The sequence below is a fragment of the Bubalus bubalis genome, chromosome 18, assembly GCF_019923935.1.
Source record: "Bubalus bubalis isolate 160015118507 breed Murrah chromosome 18, NDDB_SH_1, whole genome shotgun sequence".
Classification (NCBI taxonomy): domain Eukaryota; kingdom Metazoa; phylum Chordata; class Mammalia; order Artiodactyla; family Bovidae; genus Bubalus; species Bubalus bubalis.
In genome coordinates, this window is record NC_059174.1 from 64,561,288 (window position 1) to 64,574,223 (window position 12,936).

The window sequence follows — 12,936 nt, forward strand, 5'->3', positions numbered from 1 at the left end:
GAAACAAACCACAAAACCCCATCCTTTAACAGATGAATGGATAAACAGTTAAACGATGGTCTATCCAAATAATATATTTATCAGAAAAAAAATTATTCACATTGGCAACTTGGATGATTCTTAAAGTAACTATGCATGTAGAAAGAAAATGACAAAGAAAAAAGTAAACATTAAACACTCCAGTGATATTAAAGTTCTGGAAAACACTGAGTTACTGAATTGGAAATGTACCCACAGGCCATCTCCACACTAGGGGTGTGCATACAGATAGCATTCAACTTACAGTTGAGGAGTCCTTTACAGAACCAGTTCAGTAAGATGTATTAACTAAGGAGATAGCTCATTTGTTTCTCTTCTCATCTCATTTGAAGGCCTTTCTCTAGTATGAGCATACTGGTGACAAATGAGGTTAGACCTTTGGCTCAAAGCTTTGTCACATTCAGTACATACATAGGGGCTCTATAGGTAGTGATGGATGTTTGTTATGATGATGGTTCCATGCATGTTGAAACTTATCAAGTTGGACAATTTAGGGATGTTCTATTCAGTGCAGACCAACTATACATAAGCTCAATTAAATCTGTATAAAAATTGACTTCACATAAAAATCTGAATCTTTTTGGAAAAGGAGAACTCTGGTAATCACACCTCAAATCCATTATCTCTCTTGGTCTCATGGGAGGGATTCTGTCAGAGTAGCAATGAAGACTGGTGAGCAACCAAAGTTATCCAGGAACTCTGTCTGGGTCCTAAAAATCACATGCCGGGACTACAGGATTTCTGCTGTTATTCCCCACTGTCTTCACTGTGCAGTAATGGCCTTAGATAAACAATTTGCAGATGCTATATGATGCCAAAACCAGTTCTGTAACATCTGAGAATTTTTGCAAAAACTATCATAAACAGCCATGGGAACATTTGTGGATGCAGTTTTAGAAAAGGTGTGTCCCTTCTTGTTTGCTAGTCTCTCAGTTCCTATTAACTCTATGCCTGTTTCTGTAACAAGTATGATTCCCACCCAGTGTCTGTAACTTAACACTCAGCAACACCAGCCCCAAGTTGTGGACATTAAGGCATGTGGCTCTGTTATGGCTGGACCTAGGGAACTTCTTCCCTTGAACAATACTGGGGGCATGATGTGACATCCCATGTGAAAAGACAACTTATGCAGCTCCAAAAAAAAAAAAAAAAGAAAACAAAACAAAACACTGGTGCTGCTCACAACTATCCTTATCTCATGACCTGAAGACCTACCAAAAATTCTGACATCTGGTCACATTAGTCCCACAGAACCCTGCAGTCTACCCCAGGAGGCCTTGGACAACAGTGTAAATTAGATCAAACTAGACTAATACTGTTCTCTGCCATTATCATTCCCACTGAAGTACACAAAGTTTGGAACACCCACAAAACTTGTTCCTCTTCATCCTGATAGTCCAATGTGGTTCTTAACAGCAGTCTCAAAGTGAACAAAACCAAAGACGCATGTTGTGTTAAACAATAGTCTTTATTTTTACACAAAGTAGTGCAAAATGAGGCAGTTCCCCAAAGGGTGACTTGGAGCTAGAAAATCCATCCTGAGCATAAAATGATCCAATACCACCAAATAATGTAAACCTCTATGAGCTTCCAGCAGAACCCAGACTGGCAAAGCTGCTTAGGTTGTGTCCTATGCAGTTGACAGGACCTAAGAGCATGACATCACCCAAGTCCTCAGGCCACTTATACTTCCCTCTAGGGAACAGGAGAGCACAAAGATCTACCTATACTGATCTCACTGTATGTGGATCTGCCACTTGGTAGATGCCCAGTATGAGGATCTGTCACTTGGTAGAGGTAAGAAAGTCACAATGACATGAGGTCTGTCAAGGGCCCTGGGAGGTCACAAAGTCCAGCCTAGCTCCTCAAAGTTTCCTAGGAACTGGGTACCCACAGACCATCTCCACATTAGGGCTGTGCATACAGATGACATTCAACTTACAGTTGAGAAGTTCCTCACAGAGCCAGTTCAGTAAGATGTATTAACTAAGGCAACAGCTCATTCTCTTCTCTCCTCATCTCATTTGAAGGCCTTTCTCTAGTATGAGTGTTCTGATGACAAACAAGGTTAGACCTTCGGCTCAAAGCTTTTTTACATTCACTACACTACTCTATGGGCTGTTAGGTTCTGGCGCTCAGTTAGAGCACACATTTGACAAAAAATATCCCCCACTTGCTGTGCTGCTGCTGCACTTGTGTGGTGTGAACTCTTTGGTGTTAATTAAGTTGGGTGCTTTGGCTAAAGACTTCTCCACATTTAGTGCACTTGTGTGGTTTATCTCTGGTGTGAACTCAGATGCGTAATGAGAGTAGAGCTTTGGCTAAAACATTTCCTACATTCACTGCACTCGTAATACGTCTTTGCTCAAGTATGAATTTTGTAGTGGACTTTAAGGTGGGAGCTTCGCTTAAAGAACTTTCCACATTCACTACACTTGTAAGGCCTTTCTCCAGTGTGAACTCTTCTATGTTTACTGAGGCTGGATATGAACCTAAAGACTTTCCCACATTCACTGCATTCATAAGGCCTCTCTCCAGTGTGAACTCTCTGGTGCTGAACAAGTTTGCTTTTATTGGTGAAGCTTTTCCCACATTCACTACACTCATATGGCTTGGCTCCAGTGTGAGTTCTCTGGTATACAACAAGTTGGGAGCTTTGGCTAAATAGCTTTCCACACTCCCTACCTTCATAAGGCTTTTCTCCTGTATGAATTCTTCTATGTAACAAAGCTGGAATTACATCTAAAGACTTTCCCACATTCACTGCACTTGTAAGGCCTTTCTCCAGTGTGGATTCTCTGGGGCTTAAAAAGTATGGGTTTACAGGTAAAGGTTTTCCCACATTCGCAGCACTCGTAAGTCCTCTCACCAGTATGGACATGGACTCTCTGATGCTGAGTAAGTCTGTATTTGCAACAGAAGGATTTCCCACATTCATTGCACTTGTAAGGCCTTTCTCCAGTGTGAATTCACTGGTGCCATACAAGTACATGTTTGTCACTAAAAGGTTTCCCACATTCACTGCACCCATAAGGCCTTTCTCTAGTGTGGACATTTCAGTGCTAAACAAATATATATTTACAGCTGAAGGCTTTCCCACATTCAGCATATTCATAAGGCCTCTCTCCAGTGTGGACTCTCTGGTGCTGAGCAAGCTTGGACTTTTGGGAGGTTTCCCCACATTCGTGGCATTTACGCTGCCTTTGTCCATTATGAGAAAGTTCCAAAAACTCAGTGTCCTTTTGCAATTTAATCTAGTGCTAGAAATAGTGAGAGATACCAGGGAAATCCTTCCGAGCCTCACAGTACATAAAAGCCTTCCCCAGTGCGTGGACTGTGCATCTCTTCATAAAGGCCTTACCCACGTCTCTTCTGAAGAGTTTATCTCCACTGTTCTGCTGAAATTTCAAACCTGCTCCACATAGGGTCTGGCTGGGGTTTATTCCCATGTCCTCAGCTACACACACACCACCTTCTACATTCAGGCTACACATGTCCCAGGGAGAGGCTGGGTGGAGAGGTCTATCTTTGAGGTATTTCTCTGTGGCACTTCTACAGAAACATTCTGCTCTGAAGTTCTCTGCTTGATCTTTATTCCATGCCAACAACCTGAAACCAGAGATATGAGGAGGAATTTCACATAGATTTTGGTAGAATGGGCAGCCCCATCACACATATGTGTCTGACACAGAAGGAATAAAACCATGGGACTATTTTGAGGACAAAGGAGCTCAGACAGGTTAGAAAACCAGTGCTGTGCAATAATGGACCTCTCCACAGGACAGTCTGACAGCAACAGCTAAGTGGACCCCACAGATAGTGACCACATTGGTTCCCAATAATTCCTGGTCAGTCAGGCTCCAGGAAATGTCAGTTGGATCAAGGCAGAACCTGGAGCACAGAGATGCAGGGGTCAACGGAGTCAAACTGGCAGTGAGTGGCTGAGAATCCAGTGAATTTATTCCAAGTCTTTTGACTTAGAAAATCTTCACTGAGAAAACTTCAGAGCCACTGGTATTGGGACTACCTGTGAAAGGAGGTGGTACACACACTCACTCAGCCTTAGTACCTGCAAAACAGAGGCCAGGGAAGCAGTATCAGACAGGCAACCACTGTCCAGCTATGAACAGAACAAATTTGAGCTTGGAAAAAAGGGGAAAGTCAGAGACCTGCCCAGGATGCTGGGACAAGGGTGAGGGCCTTACCCAAGGATGCAACCAGTACAAAGGTCTCCAGCATGATATCATGGTACAGGCATCTCTAGGCCTCATCAAGGAGCCTCCATTCCTCCTGGGAAAAGTACACAGCCATGTCCTCAAAGGTCACAGGGCCCTGTGATGATGGGAAGAGATGTGTGCATAAGCAGCTTCTCTCCCCAGGACCCCATAATCAACCAACCCCAGCCCACCCTAACTCTGGCATCATCATCCTCCCATTTCCTAACATAGAGGGCAGTGGTACCCAAAACACTTCATCCTTCCTTGCACACTAGGTACAATTCTCAGTGACTACAGGCAGGTGGATAGACAGAGGCTATCTGTGTGGTGGGCCTGGCATGCAGGGCCCCTTCCCTTTCTTGTAAAACAACAGCCACAGTTCCCAGGATCATGTCTCCCAGACACACAGAAACTTAGGCCCACCTTTCTCTCAGACTCCTAGTACCTCAGGAAGTTAGTTCACACACCTTTCCCACAAGCATATCACTCAGTGGACTATATATCTGACCCTGATCACTGCCACCTGGTTCACAAAATTGGCATGTTCTCCGGCTTCCCCTCATCCCCTTCTGAACATTCAGAAAGTGCCTCACAAATACAACACAACCCCATTGTACACCCACTTTCCACTGGCAGCTCCCTAGCCCTGTTCTGAAGGATTCCCCACTAAACCTTGTTCTTGACTTTATCCTCAGTCACAACATTCAGATCTAAATATCCCTGGTCAGTTTCCACTTCCATACTGCACATTATGTCTCTTCAAAAGTTACAATCTTTGTTCACATAATAATCATTCAAAATCTACACCCAGCTGACAGATCGTGGGTAAACTCATCTGACATTCTATCATAAATTCCCCAAATTCCACCACAAAAACCTAGTGAGTATACAGGAGGGTCAATAAGCACCAGCCTGACTTTGGTATCACTTCATCTCTTTTGCTTTTCCTCTGCATCAATTTCATAAGCACTATCTCATAAATACCTGGACCACATGCTGGACTTTTCCTCTCCCTATCTTCCTGCTGATGACCTTTGTAAAAGCCCCCCACCTTCCCTTGTCCCCTAATGGCATCCTGAAGACTCCCCAGCACTCTAGATCTGCAAGTTCAGCCATCCACTGGTCTCCCATACTCAGGAGTCACTGGAACATCTGAGACTCAACACAAGACCCAATTCCTAACAGTCTCACAGAAAGGGATTCTGCTTGCTGACTTCCCCATCTCAGCTGATAGCACTACCACCCTTCCAGATGTAAAGGGAAAAAAACCTTTGGAGTCATCTGTGACTCACTCCACATTATAAAATCTAGTCTACTGTTAAAACTTTAAAAACAAATTCAGGAGCCAAATATCTCTCCTACTTCCATATCTATCACTCTGGTCTAGGCACAACTACTACTCATCAGGATGATTACAATAGCCTCCTTGCTATCTGCCTGTCTTCCTCTTCCCCAGTCTATTGTGTGCTCTGCAGCCAGGGGCAGCCTCTTTAAACCTAAGTCACATTACTTTTCCCCTCTGTACCAAAAATTCGACATCTGCCATCATTCTCAGAACAGAAACTCAACTTCTCAGGCTACCAGTTTAGGCCTGACTCTGGCCCTCTTGCTCTCTGTTCTTATCAGACATTAACAAAGACCTACAAGTCCTAAAGCATTCCCACCCCTATCACAAGCTCAAGCATTTGTATGGATTACCCCTGTACCTAAGACAACTTTTCACATCTCAGTCCACTGGCTGCCAAAAATGGGAATCCCTCCATATAACCTCTGGCCTGGACTTGGAAATCTGGACTTAGGGTTTCTCTAGGATCTCCAGACACCAGGTCCAGGAAGAGTAGCAGCATAACACTTCCAGAACACCTGCCACTCATCAGTGAAGAGTCCATAAAAGGTTCTGCGGAATGTGAAACCTGTGAGAAGAGCAGGGCCATGTAACTTTAATTTCCATCAGCAATATAGTCAAAAAAGAATATCAATGAATAAAACATTTTATATTTAAGGCAAAGAGAAATACTTAAGGATAAAATAAAGCATGTAAAAGATGACAGACAATATTATGGAGTTCTTCCATAAAGTAATATGGATGTCTTGAGAAAAGGCTTTCCAGAAGTGGAAGATACAAGTGAAAAGTCTATCAGTCATGTGCAGTGTGTTTGAGTACCATGTATGAGGATAGTGTGACTGAAGTTCAATGAGACAAAATGAAAGCAATCATGTTGGTGAGGAAATGGTTGTGGCAGGTCATATTATATTATTATACCCTAGGCTACAAATATCAAAATTAAGTCTTACTGTATGTACAGGTCTGACACCTCCATTTGATTTTCTTGTTTCTCCCTTGTCAATAATACATTTTTCTCTTCTTCTCACTTGTAGTTGGCCACAACAAGTGACCAGGAGTTCTTATACTTCCCTTTCAAAGTTTACTTTGGTTATGTTGCTGCTGCGGCTGCTAAGTCGCTTCAGTCGTGTCTGACTCTGTGCGACCCCATAGACGGCAGCCCACCAGGCTCCCCTGTCCCTGGGACTCTTCAGGCAAGAACACTGGAGTGGGTTGCCATTTCCTTCTCCAATGCATGAAAGTGAAAAGTGAAAGTGAAGTCACTCAGTCGTGTCCAACTCTTAGCGACCCCATGGACTGCAGCCCACCAGGCTCCTGCATCCATGGGATTTTCCAGGCAGGAGTACTGGAGTGGGGTGCCGTTGGTTATGATAGGTAGTTAGAATAGGAAAAAGGAGTCCAGAATGGTAGTGGCTAAAAGACAAAGAAGGGAAAAGCCTGTGAAAATAGAAGAAATGAAGGTCTGAGGACGGGAGTGAGAACCTCAGGCAAAGCAAACAGCCCTCCTGGCTAGCCCAATTTACACAGGGCGGGCTCAGGGCGAGGAGAAAAAAACATAAAAAGAGGAGCCAAAATTGAACAGCTGGCTTCTATTCTCTTCGTGTTTTTTGGGTCGGCCTGCTCTCACACCTTGAGGATGCATTTTTCTTTGCTTGCCAAATAAAACTGATCTGTAACACCAACCTGTAACACTGATCCATCCATTGCTTCAAATTTTTGCTGTGGCAAGACAGAACCGAGGAAACTACACATTCCCCCAACAGTTATGTTAAAAATTGTTGGATATAAAATTTCAGCTTACATAATTCATTTATTAAACTCTGATTTGAAGTTATTATTACATTATACAACAGAATTGAAGAACATGTACTTTTTATTTATATTCTTTGATAAATTCATACAGGTTTTTTTCCACCAATGATCAGAGAGATTGTTTGTAAATCTTCTTGGATTCTAAAACATCTTGATATGGATTCAAAGCCTTATAACTTATTACCCTTAAAATGATTCACTTTGTCCCCCTTATAACAAATATTTTAACAAGATATCTTTATCATTTTCTCTTCTGATACCACCCGAGTAAAGACTTAAAGTGAAAATGAAAAGTGAAGTCGCTCAGTCGTGTCCGACTCTTTGCGACCCCATAGACTGTAGCCTACCAGGCTCCTCTGTCTATGGCATTTGCCAGGTAATAGTACTGGAGTAGATTTAAATAACTTATAAATAATAAATATTGGAAGAGTACAATGACTGAAAAAGCAAAAATTCTTTACATGGGTGTGTAACGTGAAACTGTAAATGTACCTAGTGCATAATAAGTGTGTAGCAAAATTAACTGCAGGTAGATTAACTGTAATCAAGCCATTCAAAGAACTAAGTTAAAATTAGTGACAAGGAATTAAAAAAAATTAGTAACAAAGAATAAAACAAGACTAAAAAGTGGAAACATTCATTTAGATAAAACAATAATTTTAACATATACGCTACACAAATGTGTGCTGGGTATATCCCAGAAGACATGGCAGGTATATCTACAGTAGCAATGTTTATAAATACCAAAACAAAACAGAAACAAAAGAAGCTTCAACAGCTGAATTTATAAGGACACTGTCCTCATATGTTCATACTGTAGAATACTGCATAAAAAAGGAAAATAAATGAATAGCTATGAAAACATGGATAAACTCACGCCAAGTTGTGCAGATGAAAGAAAACCCATTATATTTATGTGATTCCACTCAGAAAAGAGTTTTAAAACAACGGAGTGATGGTAAGCCATAGTCCTTGAGTAATTTCCACATAGCTGGCAAAATTATCAAGAAAAGCAAGGAAAGGCTTCCATGAAAGAAAATGTTAACTTTTGGGGGATGGGATAATTGTTTTAGAACACCCACATTTATGCAGCTTCCGGGATCCTATTTATACTGCATTTCTTTTTTGTTTTTTAAATTGGCTGCATCAGGTCTTAACTGCCACACTAGGGATCTTCACTTCATCATTCAGGATCTTTTCCATATGGTTCAGGAACTCTTGAGTTACCTCATGTGGGCTCAGTAGCTGTGGCTCATGGGCTTAGTTGCTCTGAGGCATGTGGGATCTTAGCTCCCTGTGTGTATGTGTGCTAAGTTGCTTCAGTTGTGTGGGCTCTTTGTAACCCCACAGACAGTAGCCTGCCAGGCTCCTCTGTCCATGGGATTCTCAAGGTAAGAATACTGGAGTGGGTTGTCATGCCCTTCTCCAGGGGATCTTCCAGACCCAGGGATCAAACCTGGGCCTTCCACATTGCACATTCTTTACCATCTGAGCCACCAGGGAAGCCTCCTAATTTCCTGACAAGGAATCAAACCCGCCTCCCCAGCATTGCAAGGCAGACAATTTACCACTGGACCACCAGGAGAGTCCCTATATCGATTCTTGGCTTGAGAAGAGAATGAATATTAATTTTAGAGCTGCTTATTCAACTTTACTAGGAGGTTCTCTGCAACTTTTTTCTACACACCTCATATTTCTATATGTGGAAAACCAACCGTTTGGGGAAAAAATAAATAGAAATATATGACACTTGTAAGAAAACACTGTTAAGGACGAAGGTACCACAGAATGAATGGTAAGTCTTGGCTGAGGGACTTCCCTGGTGGTCCTGTAACTAGGACTCTGTGCTCCCAATGTAGGGGTCCCTGGTTGGATCCCAGGTCAGGATCCCAGTCACATGCCTCAACCTGCATGCGGCAAAGAAGACCTGGCACATCCAAATATATGAATAAAAAGAAAATATTTTTTAAAAACGAAGAGTTGGAAGTGAAGTCACTCAGTCGTGTCCGACTCTTTGCCACCCCAAGGACTGTAGACTGCCAAGCTCCTCAGTCCATGGGATTTTCCAGGCATTTCCTTCTCCCGGGGATCTTCCAGACCCAGCGATTGAACCTGGGTCTCGGGCACTGCAAGCCAACTCTACCGTCTGAGCCACTAGGGGGCTGCCTCAATGGCTCAGTGGTAGAATTGGAGTCCACATGCCAATGCAGGACGCATGGGTTCCATCCCTGACCCGGGAAGATCCCACATGCTGCAGATCCCTCTGTGTCACAAATATTTAGCCTGTGCTCTAGAGCCGGGGAGCCACAACTACTGAGCCCAAGCCCTAGAGTCCCGGCTCCGCAATGAGAAGCCGGAGCACCACAAGAGAGAGTAGAGGGGCCCAGAGGTCAAAGCATTTACCTCAATCGTACTCATCAACGCAGCCGTTCCAGCCGAGTCGGTAGGCAAGGAGGGGCCCGGGCACGGCGGCTCCTGTTCCAGCACGGAGACAGATTCTGGCCGAATGGAGCCCACGCCGAGCCTCACATCCGCCTCCGGACAGCTATACCAGCGCCTACCCAGCTCGCTATACCTCAAGGCGGCACAGGGTTCCCAAGATCCCCACCAGGGAACCGATTTCACCAAATGTGTACTGAGTTCACAGAAAGTCGCTTGCGGTTGACGCCGGAAGGACCGCCCAGGCGCGGTCCTCTAGAACCAAACTGCCTCTCTTCTGATCCTTCATTGGTTCTGTGCTGTAGGAGGCGACGCACTGCCTTCCGGGTAATGTAGTTTACGGAGTTCCAGGCCCTGGCAGGGGCCCCCTCTAGGGCTTGGGCTCAGTAGTTGTGGCTCCCCGGCTCTAGAGCACACGCTAATTATCTGCCCAACTCTGGCAAAGTTCAGCCTCAGAGGGTTGCCGGAAGGGGTGTCCCTAGGCCCTGAGTACTGGGGCGGGGTTTCACGCGTCTGAAAGGCGATGCATCACGAGAGGTACAGAGCCAATATTTCAGATGGTCCCCAAACCTACCAAACCAAGTAGGCACAAGATACCAGGCTGTATCGTGCGGACGACAGAGGATGAGATGGTTGGATGGCATCACCGACTCAATGGACGAGTTTGAGCAAGCTCTAGAAGATGTTCAAGGACAGGGAAGCCTGGCATGCTGCAGTCCATGGGGTTACAAAGAGTTGGACACGACTGATCGACTGAACAAATAACAACTAGGCTGTCGCTCACACACACAGTGCATCCATCCACAGTTCGGGTCTAATAAACGGTGTCCTCAGTTCAGTTCAGTCACTCAGTCGTGTCTGACTCTTTGCGATCCCATGAATTGCAGCATGCCAGGCCTCCCTGTCCATCACCAACTCCCTGAGTTCACTCAAACTCAGGTCCATCGAGTCAGTGACGCCATCCAGCCATCTCATCCTCTGTCATCCCGTTCTCCTCCTGCCCCCAATCCCTCCCAGCATCAGAGTCTTTTCCAATGAGTCAACTCTTTGCATCAGGTGGCCAAAGTACTGGAGTTTCAGCTTCAGCATCATTCCTTCCAAAGAACACCCAGGACTGATCTCCTTTAGAATGGACTGGTTGGATCTCCTTGCAGTCCAAGGGACTGTCAAGAGTCTTCTCCAACACCACAGTTGAAAAGCATCAATTCTTTGGCACTCAGCTTTCTTCACAGTCCAACTCTCACATCCATACATGACCACTGGAAAAACCATAGCCTTGACTAGACAGACCTTTTTTGGCAAAGTAATGTCTCTGCTTTTGAATATGCTTTCTAGGTTGGTCATAACTTTCCTTCCAAGGAGTAAGCCTCTTTTAATTTCATGGCTGCAATCACCATCTGCAGATTTTGGAGCCCAAAAAAATAAAGTCTGACACTGTTTCCACTGTTTCCCCATCTATTTCCCATGAAGTGATGGAATCAGATGCCATGATCTTCATTTTCTGAATGTTGAGCTTTAAGCCAACTTTTTCACTCTCCTCTTTCACCTTCATCAAGAGGCTTTTTAGTTCCTCTTCAGTTTCTGCCATAAGGGTGGTGTCATCTGCATATCTGAGGTTATTGATATTTCTCCCGGCAATCTTGATTCCAGCTTGTGCTTCTTCCAGCCCAGCGTTTCTCATGATGTACTCTGCATATAAGTTAAACAAGCAGGGTGACAATATACAGCCTTGACGTACTCCTTTTCCTATTTGGAAGCAGTCTGTTGTTCCATGTCCAGTTCTAACTGTTGCTTCCTGACCTGCATACAGATTTCTCAAGAGGCAGGTCAGGTGGTCTACTGCTCTGCAAACACACGTAGCCTAAGCATTAGATTCAATTTATAACTTTCACTGTGGTAGGTCAGGGTAAAGCAAGTAAAGATTAAAGACAGGGCCACGATGGGCAAGACAGGAAGGTGGACTTCTGTGCTAGTCCACTGGTTAAGAATTCACCTGCCAATGCAGGGAATATGGACTTGATCCCTGGTCTGGGTATATTCCACACATCACAGGGCAACTAAGCCCGAACTCCACAACTACTGAGCCTGCTGGCCTAAAGCTCATGCTCCACGGTCAGAAGTCACTGCAATGAGAAGCCCACGTACTGCAATGAGAGTAGCCCCCCACTCCCCCGCCACCATCCCACATTACAGAAAACTAGCACACACAGCAAGGAAAACCCAGCATAGCCAAATAAAATTAATAAATTTAAAAAAAGTATATATTTCTTTTTTCTGTCTCTACACAAATGCATGTGTATGAGTATGCACACACACACACTGATGGGTTGTTTTGCTGGAGACCCCAATATATCATGAAACTGAACACTTAAAATAGTGAGATGATAAAGTTTATGTTGTGTATTTCACTGCAAAAATTCCCTAAGAACTTCTTTGACACAAAGATGTAGGATAAGGACACTAGAAAAGTCAAGAAGAAAATCTAGAAAAATGTCAGTGGAAGCTGTGTATGATGCAAAAGGTTCAAAATTTTTTATTCATAAAAAATTCATACAAAACTCAATTTCAGTTTAGTTTCAACTTCAGTTCCCACTTTAAATAACATTTTCTCAGTGATAGAACAACAACAACAAAACCATCCACATTTGCTTACAAACAATGCACCTCTAATACATAAGAAAGCCTTGCTTATTTTTATTTGATATCATTCCTTTGCACACATATAATAAAAAATATATTTATGAACTTAGTGAAAATTCATATAAGAATACCTGTAGGATTTCTTTTATATAAAATTCTAGAAAATGTAAACTACAATGTCTACCTGGAGATGGCAACTTGGGTAGGGTTGGTGCAAATGGAAACTCTGTAAGTAATGGACATGTTCATTTTCACAACTTTGGTGATAGTCCCACTGTGTACACCTATGTGAAAATACAGTTTACAATTTTAATAAATGAAATTGAGTATGCCAATACCTCAGTAAAGCTATTAATATATGTTCCATACAAAATCAGGATCTCTTGTTTCTCTAAATGTTATCATATCAGACAAACTTGTATCGACAATCAGCACCCTTCCTCA

General features: G+C 43.4%; 1 long non-coding RNA gene across 1 annotated transcript; it reads right to left on the reverse strand.

The window, feature by feature from the left end:
• Nucleotides 1-3,270: 3,270 nt before the first annotated feature.
• LOC102401610 lies at nucleotides 3,271-10,097 on the reverse strand. Its single transcript, XR_006546165.2, has 3 exons — nucleotides 9,817-10,097; nucleotides 4,245-4,371; nucleotides 3,271-3,648 (listed from the first exon to the last, which is right to left on the reverse strand). It is a non-coding gene; the product is annotated as an uncharacterized LOC102401610 (long non-coding RNA).
• Between the last annotated feature and the right edge of the window lie 2,839 nt (nucleotides 10,098-12,936).